Source organism: Anomaloglossus baeobatrachus, chromosome 2, assembly GCF_048569485.1.
Source record: "Anomaloglossus baeobatrachus isolate aAnoBae1 chromosome 2, aAnoBae1.hap1, whole genome shotgun sequence".
In the NCBI taxonomy this organism is placed as follows: domain Eukaryota; kingdom Metazoa; phylum Chordata; class Amphibia; order Anura; family Aromobatidae; genus Anomaloglossus; species Anomaloglossus baeobatrachus.
This window is the reverse complement of record NC_134354.1, coordinates 342,165,559-342,178,915: the sequence shown is the minus strand read 5'-3', so window position 1 is coordinate 342,178,915 and position 13,357 is coordinate 342,165,559. Positions and strand designations below refer to the sequence as shown.

Below are 13,357 nucleotides of genomic sequence, written 5' to 3'. Positions count from 1 at the left end.
CAGATTTTCGGGAAATCCGCGGCAAATCCGCGGAAAAATCCGCGCAAAATCCGCGGTAAATCCGCAGCATGGGCACATAGCCTAAAGCAAACTTGAAAGTTCACCATTACAGAAGCAGACCTACGTGTTGCAAATGTTCGTTTACTACTAGACATTATAAAATCAAATTATCCACACACTGAGTCAAGATTGATAACAATGGTAACTGGCACTCGATTTATACATTGTGGAAAATTCTATAAGCCACAATATGATGGCAAAAGAGACTTATTTAATATATATTTTTTAATAATAAATCATGAGGTCTCTGCGGAGATTCAGACCATGAGGGAAAGTAGTTCCTAGTCTGAATATCCACCAGACCTCTCTTTTACGTAAAAATGTTTCTAAGTTACCCCCTCTATAAGACTTCTGTATTTTTTCTATGCCATATACTCGTAGGGTGTCAAATTGTCCATTGTGTTTATTAATGAAGTGTTTTGATAATTGGGAGGTGCCTCTGGAAGTTTTTTTGTGTCTTATGTCGTACAGATGTTCCTTAATGCGTATATGCAGTTCCCGTTTAGTACTACCTATATATTTTAATTTGCAGATTGTGCATTCTGCCAAGTAGATAATATATGTACTTTTACAGTTTATAAAGGTTTTAATTGCATAGCTACTACTGGCATTATTATTATCAAAGGATGTGATTTTTTTAGAAGTTAATGGACATAATTTGCAATGTTTCCTGGCACATTGGTAGAAACCCTTTAAGGATAACCAGTTAGTGCCTATAAAGTTCGATTTCTTACTGATAATGTCACTTGGGGATAATTTGTCACCCAGAGAGGTTGATCGTTTAGCAACCACTCTACAGTTGTTATCGAGAATTTTTTTCAGAACTCTGTCTGTTTTTAATGTATTTAAATTAAAATAAAAGATTTTACGTATATCATTAAATTGGTTGCTGTATTGTAATGCAAGGGTAATGACTGAATTAATGGTAGATCGATTCTTAGATGAATTATGGGGATGAACTTTAGTTGGAGTGATTCGAGATTTTACGATTTTTTGTGCTCTATTGAGCATCCAGTTCTTATATCCTCTGTTTCTAAGTCTAGAATTAATTGTATTTATTTCAGTTTGTAAGGTTGTTTGTGAATTACAATTCCTATAAGCACGTTGAGTTTCCCCTACTGGTATAGCTTTAATAGTATGTATTGGGTGATGGCTTGCTGCATGCAATATGTTGTTACCTGATACTTGTTTTCCATGGGTGCATGTTTCAATGTAACCATTACTATGCCCCGTCAGCCGCAAATCAAGGAACTCCACAGCAAATTGCTGGAAGTTCACTTTAAATTTTATGTTGAGAGGATTATTGTTTAAATAGGTAGTGAGGTCTGATACGAGAGACCCACCGCCCGCCCACACCAGGAGGACGTCATTGATGAATCTCCCATACCAGACCACACACTCTGCAAATGGATTGTCATCGCTGTAAATATACATTTCCTCCCACCAACTCATAACTAGGTTTGCGACTGACAGGGAATATTTAGCACCCATAGATACTCCTACCCTTTGGATGAAAAATGTAGGATCAAATAGAAAGTAGTTATTAGCCATAAGAAACTTAATGGTGTCCAATATGAACAACACCTTTTCATTGTCAAAATTCGAATATTTTACCAAATGATGTTGAACCGCCATTAATGCTACCTGCTGGGGTATTGAAGTATATAAAGAGATGACATCTGCTGTTATCCACCCATAACCATTCTGCCATTTGATGTTTTTGATTCCATTCAAGACACTGATAGTGTCTCTAAGGTAACCTGGGACTCGACGGGCCAGAGGCTGCAACACCGAATCAATCCATTGTCCAAGCCTCTCACCCACCGAGCTAATACCTGACATTATAGGCCGCATGGGAGGTGGATTTTCCCCTTTGTGTGTTTTAGGTAACCCGTATAAAATGGGTATTTTGGGGGTATCAATTACGAAATATTCAGCATGTTTTTTACTATAGCAACCAAGGGAGGCCCCTTCACTTATTAACTTGTGAATTTTTTTGTTGATGGTAAGGGTGGGATCGGTGGCAACAGGGGCATATGTATTATTATCTGATAACAAAAGATACATCCAATCAATATAATCAGTCTTATCCATTAGTACCACCGATCCCACATTATCAGATTTTTTGATGATAATATTACTATTATTTTCTAGTTGATGTAGTGCCTCCCTCTGCTGGACATTCAAGTTATTGAGATTGGTGTTTTTGCCCGAATCATGTAGTAATCTAAAATCCCTTTCCATATTTTTTTGAAAATCAACTATGGCTTCACATCTTTCATTTAAGGGATAAAAATCTGGATTGGGGACTCGAGCTGCAATATTGCTATCAAAGGGGGACTCTGGTTTGTGTTGATTATCTAGGTCTTCCAATGACAATAATGCAAGTTGTTCTCTAAAATCAAAATTTGCATACACATTTTCATGCTTAGCCTTATTAGTGTTTAATTGTGCATCAGCCTCTTCTTTATAACAGCATTACGAACAAATCTATTGATATCACACAATGTACCAAAAAAAATCAAAATTGTTTGTTGGGGCAAAATTTAAACCCAGTGCAAGAAGTGCTCTTTGTGTTTCTGACACATTATGTGACGACAAATTAATGACATCAAAATTGGCATCTAGGTCTAAGTCCTTTTTGGACGTAGGGCATAACCTTTTGGATTTATGCTTCCTACCTCCTCTTCTACATTTCTTTTGAAATTTTTCTGTTTTCTGTAGTAGTTTTTTGAAGGTTGAAATGTTGATTCAACAGATGATTCATCAGTAGTGTATACCATAGAAGTGTCCAGATCAGAGGAACCAAATGAGACTTTAGATTTCATTTTGGGAGTTTTTAGTATGGAGCGCGGGCTTTTCCATTTATTTGCATTCTCCCATCTGCCCCATTCATAGACTTGGTTAGATGAATAGTCATGTAAGTCCCTATTAAGCTTGCGTTTTTTCATGTGCATAATACTTGATTCAATTTTATCAACAGATACTTGTATGCGATTAATAGTTTCCAGAAAATCTTCTTCCGAAACAGTAGATTTAAATGTAGATTTTGCTTCATCCAAACTTGTCTGGGTCTCTTTAAGTGTGATCTCTTCATGTTCGATAATTAGACCCATGAGCTTCAGAGAGCAAAAAGATAATAAATCATTCCATTTGGAGACAAATTCTTCAGAATAGACTGTGTTGGGAATTTTTTTCAGGCGTAAGCCCCTTGGAATAATAGACTTTTCAGCATAGTTCTTTAAGGTGGTTACATTCCACCAAATTCTATTTTCTTTTTCTGCCAATTTTTGCAATATTTTCACTGATTCATCGCTTGATACAGAAATGGCAAGTGCATGCGTGTTTGTAGCACCAAATAGTAACTTAGCTTTATCTAGTCGTTGGCTACGGCCATTCATCTTACTGGTTAGATGAACAAAATGGGTTAAGTCCAGAAAGGTAACAACATTGTATGCTCAATTAGTATGGAAAGCAAAGCCACGGGAGTCCCGAAAGGCAGAAAATAATCCAGTAATATATATCAGCTCACCGTGTGTAGGCACACTCCTGGTTGTCCCCTGGAGCACAGACAGGCACTGCCATAGCCTAGTATTGCAAATAAAGAAGAAGGGATGTCCAGCTCTTTAGGCAGAGAAACCAAGGTCTTTAATTCATCACGCAGATACAATGAAAAACATGACCAGCACTACACGTTTCAGGTGAAACACTTATTTCAACACCATGAAGAGATTTGTTTTACTGGGGATTGAACCTAGGACCTTCTGCATGTTAAACAGACGTGATGACCACTGCACTATGAAACCTGATAGAAACTTACTGTGTATTGGCTTGCAGAGCAGAATTGTGACTGACGGGGCCTTTTTATTGCTGAAAGAAAGTATTTTTGGTTAATGAAACATTTACAATTTTTATTACATATTTTACCAGTTTTATTCCTACAAAGGGATTTTGCTTAAATTGAAGTTTACTCTTAAAAATCGTTTATTATTATTAGTTAAAACAGAACAAACATTTTGTTCTACTCATAAATAGGCATAGAAACATAAAACAAAAAAATCAGGTGCAAGTGCAGGTGTCAGACAAACAGTGCCCTCGCCTAGGGACAGCCCCAGACCATGTGGCTAGGTGAGTTAGGGGTATAGATTCGTCACTGTCAGAATGATACTGCTTAGTATGTGCTGTGACTCTCCCTCATAAGTTAGCTTACTTCACTTAAATGAGCCTAAGTTAGCATAGTCAGACTCGCCGTCCTTGCTCATCTCTAGCGGGGGTTACCACCACCAAATAAACGTGATTAACATGTAGTACAAATATATACAGAACCATAGACAACAGAGACAATAGGCGTTAGGTGTCCAGGGTTCTACTGTTACATAGATTTCCCTAGTTTGACAATACTGGAAGGTTAGATTAGAGTCTAGGATGCCACTTAGCTTGTGGATCTCCTAGCTCTCCCGACGCGTTTCACCCCCCTAACGCTGTATAGGGGATCATCAGGGGAAAAATGGAGGAATCACTCCTTGGAAAGAATGACACCTGCAGATAAATGATGCATAAATAAGTAAATGGGTATTAATATAAATATTCTTTAGACTGCAATCTTTATGAGGTCATAGCCCTCAAGATAACTTACAAGGTAGTAGATCCCTGTGATAGAGTACTTGTGTTCTTAAAAGATGCCAGGGAGACTATCTCCAAACCAAATAGTGATTGCAACTTCCCATCGGATAGTGCCTGTATGTCAAAGAATGCAATGAATATCCACTGTGTGATGCATAATGTATCATAACTCATACTCATGATAGAGTTGGGAAGGGTCTTGTCGGCATAAGGCTATCTATCTTTTACCTTGACTCTCCGGGGATGAAAGTACAGGTATAGCGGATTTGTCTATTGTAGCCAGGAAGTTAGATCCATTCCTGATGTTCAGGTTGTCACTGAGTTTCTAGGTCAAAATATAGCTCCTGTGAACAGATATAGGATAAGTATGAACCTATATTTCATCTATCAGATTCTACATGAACTGGGTAGCAAATACCTTTTGTCGGGCAGTCAGACAAAATAATCTATAGGATTTGGAGAATACAGCTCCTCCAGATGTGGCTGATCACTGATTTTTTCCTATAGGAAAGGTATACTACATTACTGGATGTTCTCATAAATCTCACCCACACAGCTCTGTGAGAAGCAAAAAAATGGCAGGGCATTTTACCTGTAGGGAACAGTTCATATATGGATGTGGACAAACGGGTGCAAAGGTCCCTAGTCGCCTGCGTTCGGACCGTGTGTAAGGTATATTCTTATCTCCTGTAACCAATTATTACATCATACAATTAGGCTCTCTGAATAATGCTCAATACATGCATGAATTAAGATACAGTGGTACAAGTGCTAGGTCTACCTGTAAGGAGGCAAAGAAGGGAGGTCTGTCATGGGATTATGGCTACCTGTAGACCCCGAGTATATATACCCTGTAACAGAAAAAATGATGATAATAATAATATATCGTATTCTTGGAATCCAGTGATACAGGTACAAGGGGCACAGTGCATACTCCAGTACATATTATGTATGTCTTATAGATAAACTCACATCATAGTGCTCAGTACATACATTGATGACAGTGTGTTTACCTCACAAGTCCCATAGACATTGCCAGACAGGGAGCATGAGAAATGAATTGCATAATGGGCCTGAACACTGGGTTTGGAGTTATTTTGTAGTTATATAGGGTCCTGTCCCATACAAACTAGGGACAGGATTATTATCTATACTCATAAAGCCCTGAAAATTTGTATGAAAATGAATCTTATGCAGGCAGATCACTTACCATCCTATGGGCTCAACCAGCAAGGACTGTCAGTCCCGAGTGTTTTTACGTTTATACCCCGCGTATGGTCATTGCATACCATATACTAGCAACATTAATATTAGACTGCAACAACTATGGGACAATTCCCTTATATGATTTATCCCGGACCCAAGGAAAGCAATAGCAATTATCTTTTGTCTATCCAATACTTAATGCTCCAATACGCATTGGCCCTGTTTGCATCCCATTATGCACGATACCTATGTGCCAATCAGGTGCGTCTGATCCATCAAGTAATACTGTACATATATTCCGTGATACTAGTGCTTATGGAACGGTATGGAATGCAATTATGCGCTCCATAATCATGATCTCCGCCCCTATATGACATGACCCCGCCCAGACGTAGAAGGCTATGCGCTCCACTGGTTGGGATCCAGAACATCGTCTAGTACCGCCCCTAGCAAGTCACCTGACTCACATAGTATATGACGCATAGCGATATATGTATCGCAATGCGTACCGTGTGCACACCATATCATACACCCCAGTAAAGCACACCGGCAGGTCACTTAACCTATGAATATGTAGGCTATTGCGATCTGTTTACATATACGATCTAGTACATCCCTCAGCACCGCCCCCGGCCAGTCACCTGACCTGCTATGCATGTGACACACAGGGATACATCACTTCCGGCCGACGATGCCTCGGCACATAGCGATGCGTCACTTCCGGCCAACGGGGCACTTCCGGTTGGCGGGCGGGACTTTTTATCCGGCCCGGAAAAGGTTTAAATACCTTATCCGGGAGTGGGGAATCGGACAGGAACAATCAGACGTGGTGGTCTCCCGGACATCCTCCCCTTGCATCCTCCCTGGCATCTATTGGACCGTGGGCTCCCAGCGTACATAGAGTGTTTCCACTCGGGACTGACAGTCCTTGCTGGTTGAGCCCATAGGATGGTAAGTGATCTGCCTGCATAAGATTCATTTTCATACAAATTTTCAGGGCTTTATGAGTATAGATAATAATCCTGTCCCTAGTTTGTATGGGACAGGACCCTATATAACTACAAAATAACTCCAAACCCAGTGTTCAGGCCCATTATGCAATTCATTTCTCATGCTCCCTGTCTGGCAATGTCTATGGGACTTGTGAGGTAAACACACTGTCATCAATGTATGTACTGAGCACTATGATGTGAGTTTATCTATAAGACATACATAATATGTACTGGAGTATGCACTGTGCCCCTTGTACCTGTATCACTGGATTCCAAGAATACGATATATTATTATTATCATCATTTTTTCTGTTACAGGGTATATATACTCGGGGTCTACAGGTAGCCATAATCCCATGACAGACCTCCCTTCTTTGCCTCCTTACAGGTAGACCTAGCACTTGTACCACTGTATCTTAATTCATGCATGTATTGAGCATTATTCAGAGAGCCTAATTGTATGATGTAATAATTGGTTACAGGAGATAAGAATATACCTTACACACGGTCCGAACGCAGGCGACTAGGGACCTTTGCACCCGTTTGTCCACATCCATATATGAACTGTTCCCTACAGGTAAAATGCCCTGCCATTTTTTTGCTTCTCACAGAGCTGTGTGGGTGAGATTTATGAGAACATCCAGTAATGTAGTATACCTTTCCTATAGGAAAAAATCAGTGATCAGCCACATCTGGAGGAGCTGTATTCTCCAAATCCTATAGATTATTTTGTCTGACTGCCCGACAAAAGGTATTTGCTACCCAGTTCATGTAGAATCTGATAGATGAAATATAGGTTCATACTTATCCTATATCTGTTCACAGGAGCTATATTTTGACCTAGAAACTCAGTGACAACCTGAACATCAGGAATGGATCTAACTTCCTGGCTACAATAGACAAATCCGCTATACCTGTACTTTCATCCCCGGAGAGTCAAGGTAAAAGATAGATAGCCTTATGCCGACAAGACCCTTCCCAACTCTATCATGAGTATGAGTTATGATACATTATGCATCACACAGTGGATATTCATTGCATTCTTTGACATACAGGCACTATCCGATGGGAAGTTGCAATCACTATTTGGTTTGGAGATAGTCTCCCTGGCATCTTTTAAGAACACAAGTACTCTATCACAGGGATCTACTACCTTGTAAGTTATCTTGAGGGCTATGACCTCATAAAGATTGCAGTCTAAAGAATATTTATATTAATACCCATTTACTTATTTATGCATCATTTATCTGCAGGTGTCATTCTTTCCAAGGAGTGATTCCTCCATTTTTCCCCTGATGATCCCCTATACAGCGTTAGGGGGGTGAAACGCGTCGGGAGAGCTAGGAGATCCACAAGCTAAGTGGCATCCTAGACTCTAATCTAACCTTCCAGTATTGTCAAACTAGGGAAATCTATGTAACAGTAGAACCCTGGACACCTAACGCCTATTGTCTCTGTTGTCTATGGTTCTGTATATATTTGTACTACATGTTAATCACGTTTATTTGGTGGTGGTAACCCCCGCTAGAGATGAGCAAGGACGGCGAGTCTGACTATGCTAACTTAGGCTCATTTAAGTGAAGTAAGCTAACTTATGAGGGAGAGTCACAGCACATACTAAGCAGTATCATTCTGACAGTGACGAATCTATACCCCTAACTCACCTAGCCACATGGTCTGGGGCTGTCCCTAGGCGAGGGCACTGTTTGTCTGACACCTGCACTTGCACCTGATTTTTTTGTTTTATGTTTCTATGCCTATTTATGAGTAGAACAAAATGTTTGTTCTGTTTTAACTAATAATAATAAACGATTTTTAAGAGTAGATCTAATAGTGGTGTTTTGGATAACTACTACTCTATACAACATTTTTTAGTGGTTCAGATATTAAATTGAAGTTTACATTAAATGTGTTATTTTTTTCTACATAGTTTAGTCGTTTGCTTTTGTATTTATGGGAACTATATATTTTAAAACAAACAGGATATTTATAATATGGGAAGATGTTTTCTGCTAAAATGGTTAATAAAAAAGAAACCCAAAATCGTAGTTCTCTTGGTGATGCAAGCCAAAATGTATTGTCATTTGGCAACGAAACCAAGAATTTCATATTTTACAGGTTGATAGGAAATTACTTCAACACCGAAAACGGATTGGTTTCACTGGGGATTGAACCCAGGAACTTCTGGGTGTGAAGCAGAAAAGTTTGTGATTTCTTCTGGTGGACCAACCCAAATCAGTAGCATGTCATCAAGGTAACTGCCATACCAAAGGATGCTACTGCTGCTGCTGCTGCTGCTGAATGGGTTGGCATCACCGTATAAAAACTGTTCCTTCCACCTCACCATGACAATGTTAGCTAGCGAGGGGGAGAATCGAGCCCCCATACTGACTCCCCTACACTGCAAATAATACTGTCCATCAAAGGTAAAATAATTGTGTTGTAAGAGAAACTGTACAGCCATCAAAATAAAATCCTTAAGTTCAGTTTCATAAGTGCTGAATCTGTCCAAATGTTGTGACAGAGATCTTAATGCTATATTGTGTGGTATTGAAGGGTACAATGAAATTAAATCGCATGAGAGCCATCGATAGTTTTTTTGCCAATGAAATCTATCTAATGCTTTGACAATCTCTTTCGTGTCTTTGATAAAACCTGGGATGTTATAAACCAATGGTTGCAAAAATTGATCCACCCAACCTCCTAATTTTTCCCCCAAAGACCCTATGCCGGAGGGGGGGAGGAAAAATGTTTTTATGTATTTTACGTAATTAATGGTATATTGGTACCACAGGAAATGACACAAATAGATTGTCTTTTATTTTACTATCAATGGCTCCCATTCAAACACCCTCTTCCAAGATTTTTAACATAAGAATATTGTAATGGTCAGTAGGATCCTTTTGTAGTTCAGCATAGGTATCCAGGTCCTGTAGATCAGAGAGAGTTAATTTCTTATATAGGCCAGAGTCGAGCAGGACAATCAACCCTCCTTTATCTGCTTGTCTGATCACTATGTTAGTATTATGAATTAGTTCAGACAATGCGGTTCTTTCTCCTTTTGTGAGATTATCTCTGTGGGGGGAGAATGTCCTGTTCAGCTCTGTTAATTCTTGGACTATCAGTTCTTGAAAAGTGTCCATTATCATTGGTCATGATTGAACTGGATAATATGTCTAATTAGACAACTGAATTTTTGATCTAATGTCTTCAGAGTAAAATTGCTGATTCTGGTCCGACTGGAGAAGACGGAGGTCCATGATGGCTTTTTGTTCTTGAAACAATGGGTAGTCATTTGCAATATAAGGTTTATCAGTTGGTACAATAGTCTTTTGGATATTTACTGTTGTCTCTGTATCTTGAAAGAAGTGTCGCTTTAACGTTATATTTCTGGCAAATTTTTTCAGGTCTAAGCTGGTATGGAAGACAACAAAATTAGTATTAGGTGAGAATCCCAAGCCCTTGCTTAATAGAGAAATTTGATTCTCTGAAAGGATATAAGCAGATAGGTTCCAGACTGGCACATTATCTAATTGTAATTTCGTCCTCCTTTTATGTTTTTTTTATGAAATCCTTGCGAAGTAATGGCAATTAGAGACAAGTTTTGACCACCAGGAAAAAAACAAACAAATTCGTAGTTCTAATGGTGATGGAAGCCAAAACATCCCATCATTCGGCAACAATGCCAAGAACTTCATATACTGTAGGTTGATAGGAAATTACTTCAACACCGAAAACAGCTTGTTTTCACTGGGGATTGAACCCAGGACCTTCAGTGTGTGAAGCAGACATGATGACCACTACACTATGAAACCTGTGAAATCCTGCAAAGCAATGGCAATTGGAGACGAGTTTTGACCACCAGGGGAAAAAAAAAAATCGTAGTTCTGTTGGTGATGGAAGCCAAAACAACCCATCATTCGGCAACACAGCCAAAAACTTCATATATTGTAGTTTGATAGAGTATTATTTCAACACCAAGAACAAATTGGTTTTACTGGGGATTGAACCCAAGACCTGCTACGTGTTAAGCAGACGTGATGACCACTACACTAGGAAACCTGGTGAAAAGTTACTGTTTATTGGCTAGCAGAGCAGAATTTTGACTGACGGGGCCTTTTTATTGCTGATGGAAAGTATTTTTGGTAATAAAACATTTACAATTTTTATTGCATATTTTACCAGTTTTATTCCTACAAAGGGATATTGCTTAAATTGAAGTTTACATTGAATGTGTTACATTTTTCTACACAGTTTAGTCGTTTGCATTTGTATTTATGGGAACTATGTATTTTGAAACAAACAGGATTTTTATAATATGGGATTATGTTTTCTGCTAAAATGGTCAATAAAAAAGAAACCCAAATTCGTAGTTCTCTTTGTAATGGAAGCCAAAATGTATTGTCATTTGGCAACGAAATGAAGGATTTCATTTCTTACAGGTTGATAGGAAATTACTTCAACACCGAAAACAGGTTGGTTTCACTGGGGATTGAACCCAGAACTTACTGCATGTGAAGCAGACTTGATGACAACCACACTAGAAAACCTGTAAAATCCTGCACAGTAATGGCAATTAGAGACGAGGTTTGACCGCCAGGGGAAAAAAAAAAATAATTCGTAGTACTGTTGGTGATGGAAGACAAAACATCCCATTATTCGTGAACAAAGCCAAGAACTTTTTATATTGCAAGTTGATAGAGTATTACTTCTACACCAAGAACTGATAAGTTTCACTGGGGATTGAATCAGAACCTTCTGCATGTAAAGCACACATGATAACCACTACACTATGAAACCTGACAAAAAATTATAGAGTATTGGCTATCAGAGCAAAATTGTGACTAACGGGGCCTTTATATTGCTGAAGAAAAGTATTTTTGGTAATGAAAAATTTACAATTTTTATTACATATTTTACCAGTTTTATTCCTACAAAGGTATATTGATTAAATTGAAGTTTACATTGAATGTGTTACTTTTTTCTACACAGTTTAGTCGTTTGCTTTTGTATTTATGGGAACTATATATTTTGAAACAAAAAGGATTTTTATAATATGTGATTATGTTTTCTGCTAAATTAGTCAATAAAAAAGAAACCCAAAATCGCAGTTCTCTTTGTGATGGAAGCCAATATGTATTGTCATTTGGCAACGAAACCAAGAATTTCATATACTACAGGTTGAGAGCAAATTACTTCAACACTGAAAAAAGATTGGTTTCACTGGGGATTAAACCCAGAACGTTCTGCATGTGAAGCAGACTTGATAACCACCACCCTAGAAAACCTGTGAAATCCTGCAAAGTAATGGCAATTACAGACGAGTTTTGACCGCCAGGGGCAAAAAAAAAATAATTCGTAGTTCTGTTGGTTATGGAAGCCAAAACATCCCGTCATTTAGCAACAAAGCCAAGAACTTCATATATTGTAGTTGGATAGGGTACTATTTCAACACCAAGAACAGATTGGTTTCACTGGGGAATGAACCCAGAACCTTCTGCCTGTGAAACAGACGTGATGACCACTACACTATGAACCATGTGAAATCCTGCAAAGTAATGGCAATTGGAGACGAGTTTTGACCGCCAGGGGAAAAAAAAAAAATTCGTAGTTCTGTTGGTGATGGAAGCCAAAACATCCTGTTATTCGACAACAAAGCCAAGAACTTTATATATTGCTGGTTGATAGGGTATTATTTCAACACCAAGAACAGATTGTATTCACTGGGGATTTACCTCAGGACCTTTTGCGTATTAAGCAGACGTGATGACCACTACACTTTGAAACCTGTGAAATCCTGCAAAGTAATGGCAATTAGAGACGAGTTTTGACCGCCAGGGGAAAAAAAAAATAATTCGTAGTTCTGTTGATGATGGAAGCTAAAACATCTCATCATTCGGCAGCAATGCCAGAACTTCATATATTGTAGTTTGATAGGTTATTATTTCAACACCAAGAACATATTGGTTTTACAGGGTATTGAACCCTGGACTTTCTGCATATTAAGCAGACGTGATGACCACTACACTATGAAACCTTGTGGAAAGTTACTGTGTATTGGCAAGCAGAGCAGAATTGTGACTGACGGGGCCTTTTTATTGCTGAAGGAAAGTATTTTTGGTTAATGAAACAATTTTGATTACATATTTTACCAGTTTTATTCCTACAAAGGGATATTGCTTAAATTGAAGTTTACATTGAATGTGTTACTTTTTTCTATACAGTTTAGTCGTTTGCTTTTGTATTTATGGGAACTATATATTTTAAAACAAACAGGATTTTTATAATATGGGATTATGTTTTCTCCTAAAATGGTCAATAAAAAAGAAACCCAAAATTGTAGTTCTCTTGGTGACAGAAGCCAAAATGTATTGTCATTTGTAGAGTTGAGCGCGGTTCGCGGTTCGAGGTTCTCCAGTTCTAAGCTCGAGTGATTTTGGGGGCTGTTCGAGATCGAACTAGAACTCGAGCTTTTT

At 38.5% G+C, this 13,357-nt stretch overlaps 4 long non-coding RNA genes across 4 annotated transcripts; 2 read left to right on the top strand and 2 right to left on the bottom strand.

The window, feature by feature from the left end:
* Positions 1-4,473: 4,473 nt before the first annotated feature.
* Positions 4,474-5,015, bottom strand: LOC142290009 (uncharacterized). Its single transcript, XR_012750200.1, has 3 exons — positions 4,912-5,015; positions 4,697-4,797; positions 4,474-4,599 (listed from the first exon to the last, which is right to left on the bottom strand). It is a non-coding gene; the product is annotated as an uncharacterized LOC142290009 (long non-coding RNA).
* Positions 5,016-5,131: 116 nt separating this feature from the next.
* LOC142290008 (uncharacterized) lies at positions 5,132-5,529 on the bottom strand. The gene is made up of 3 exons (XR_012750199.1): positions 5,465-5,529; positions 5,276-5,370; positions 5,132-5,184 (listed from the first exon to the last, which is right to left on the bottom strand). It is a non-coding gene; the product is annotated as an uncharacterized LOC142290008 (long non-coding RNA).
* Positions 5,530-6,671: 1,142 nt separating this feature from the next.
* On the top strand, positions 6,672-7,602 carry LOC142290007 (uncharacterized). The gene is made up of 4 exons (XR_012750198.1): positions 6,672-6,840; positions 7,200-7,269; positions 7,364-7,458; positions 7,550-7,602. It is a non-coding gene; the product is annotated as an uncharacterized LOC142290007 (long non-coding RNA).
* Positions 7,603-7,718: 116 nt separating this feature from the next.
* Positions 7,719-8,260, top strand: LOC142290005 (uncharacterized). The gene is made up of 3 exons (XR_012750197.1): positions 7,719-7,822; positions 7,937-8,037; positions 8,135-8,260. It is a non-coding gene; the product is annotated as an uncharacterized LOC142290005 (long non-coding RNA).
* Positions 8,261-13,357: the final 5,097 nt, after the last annotated feature.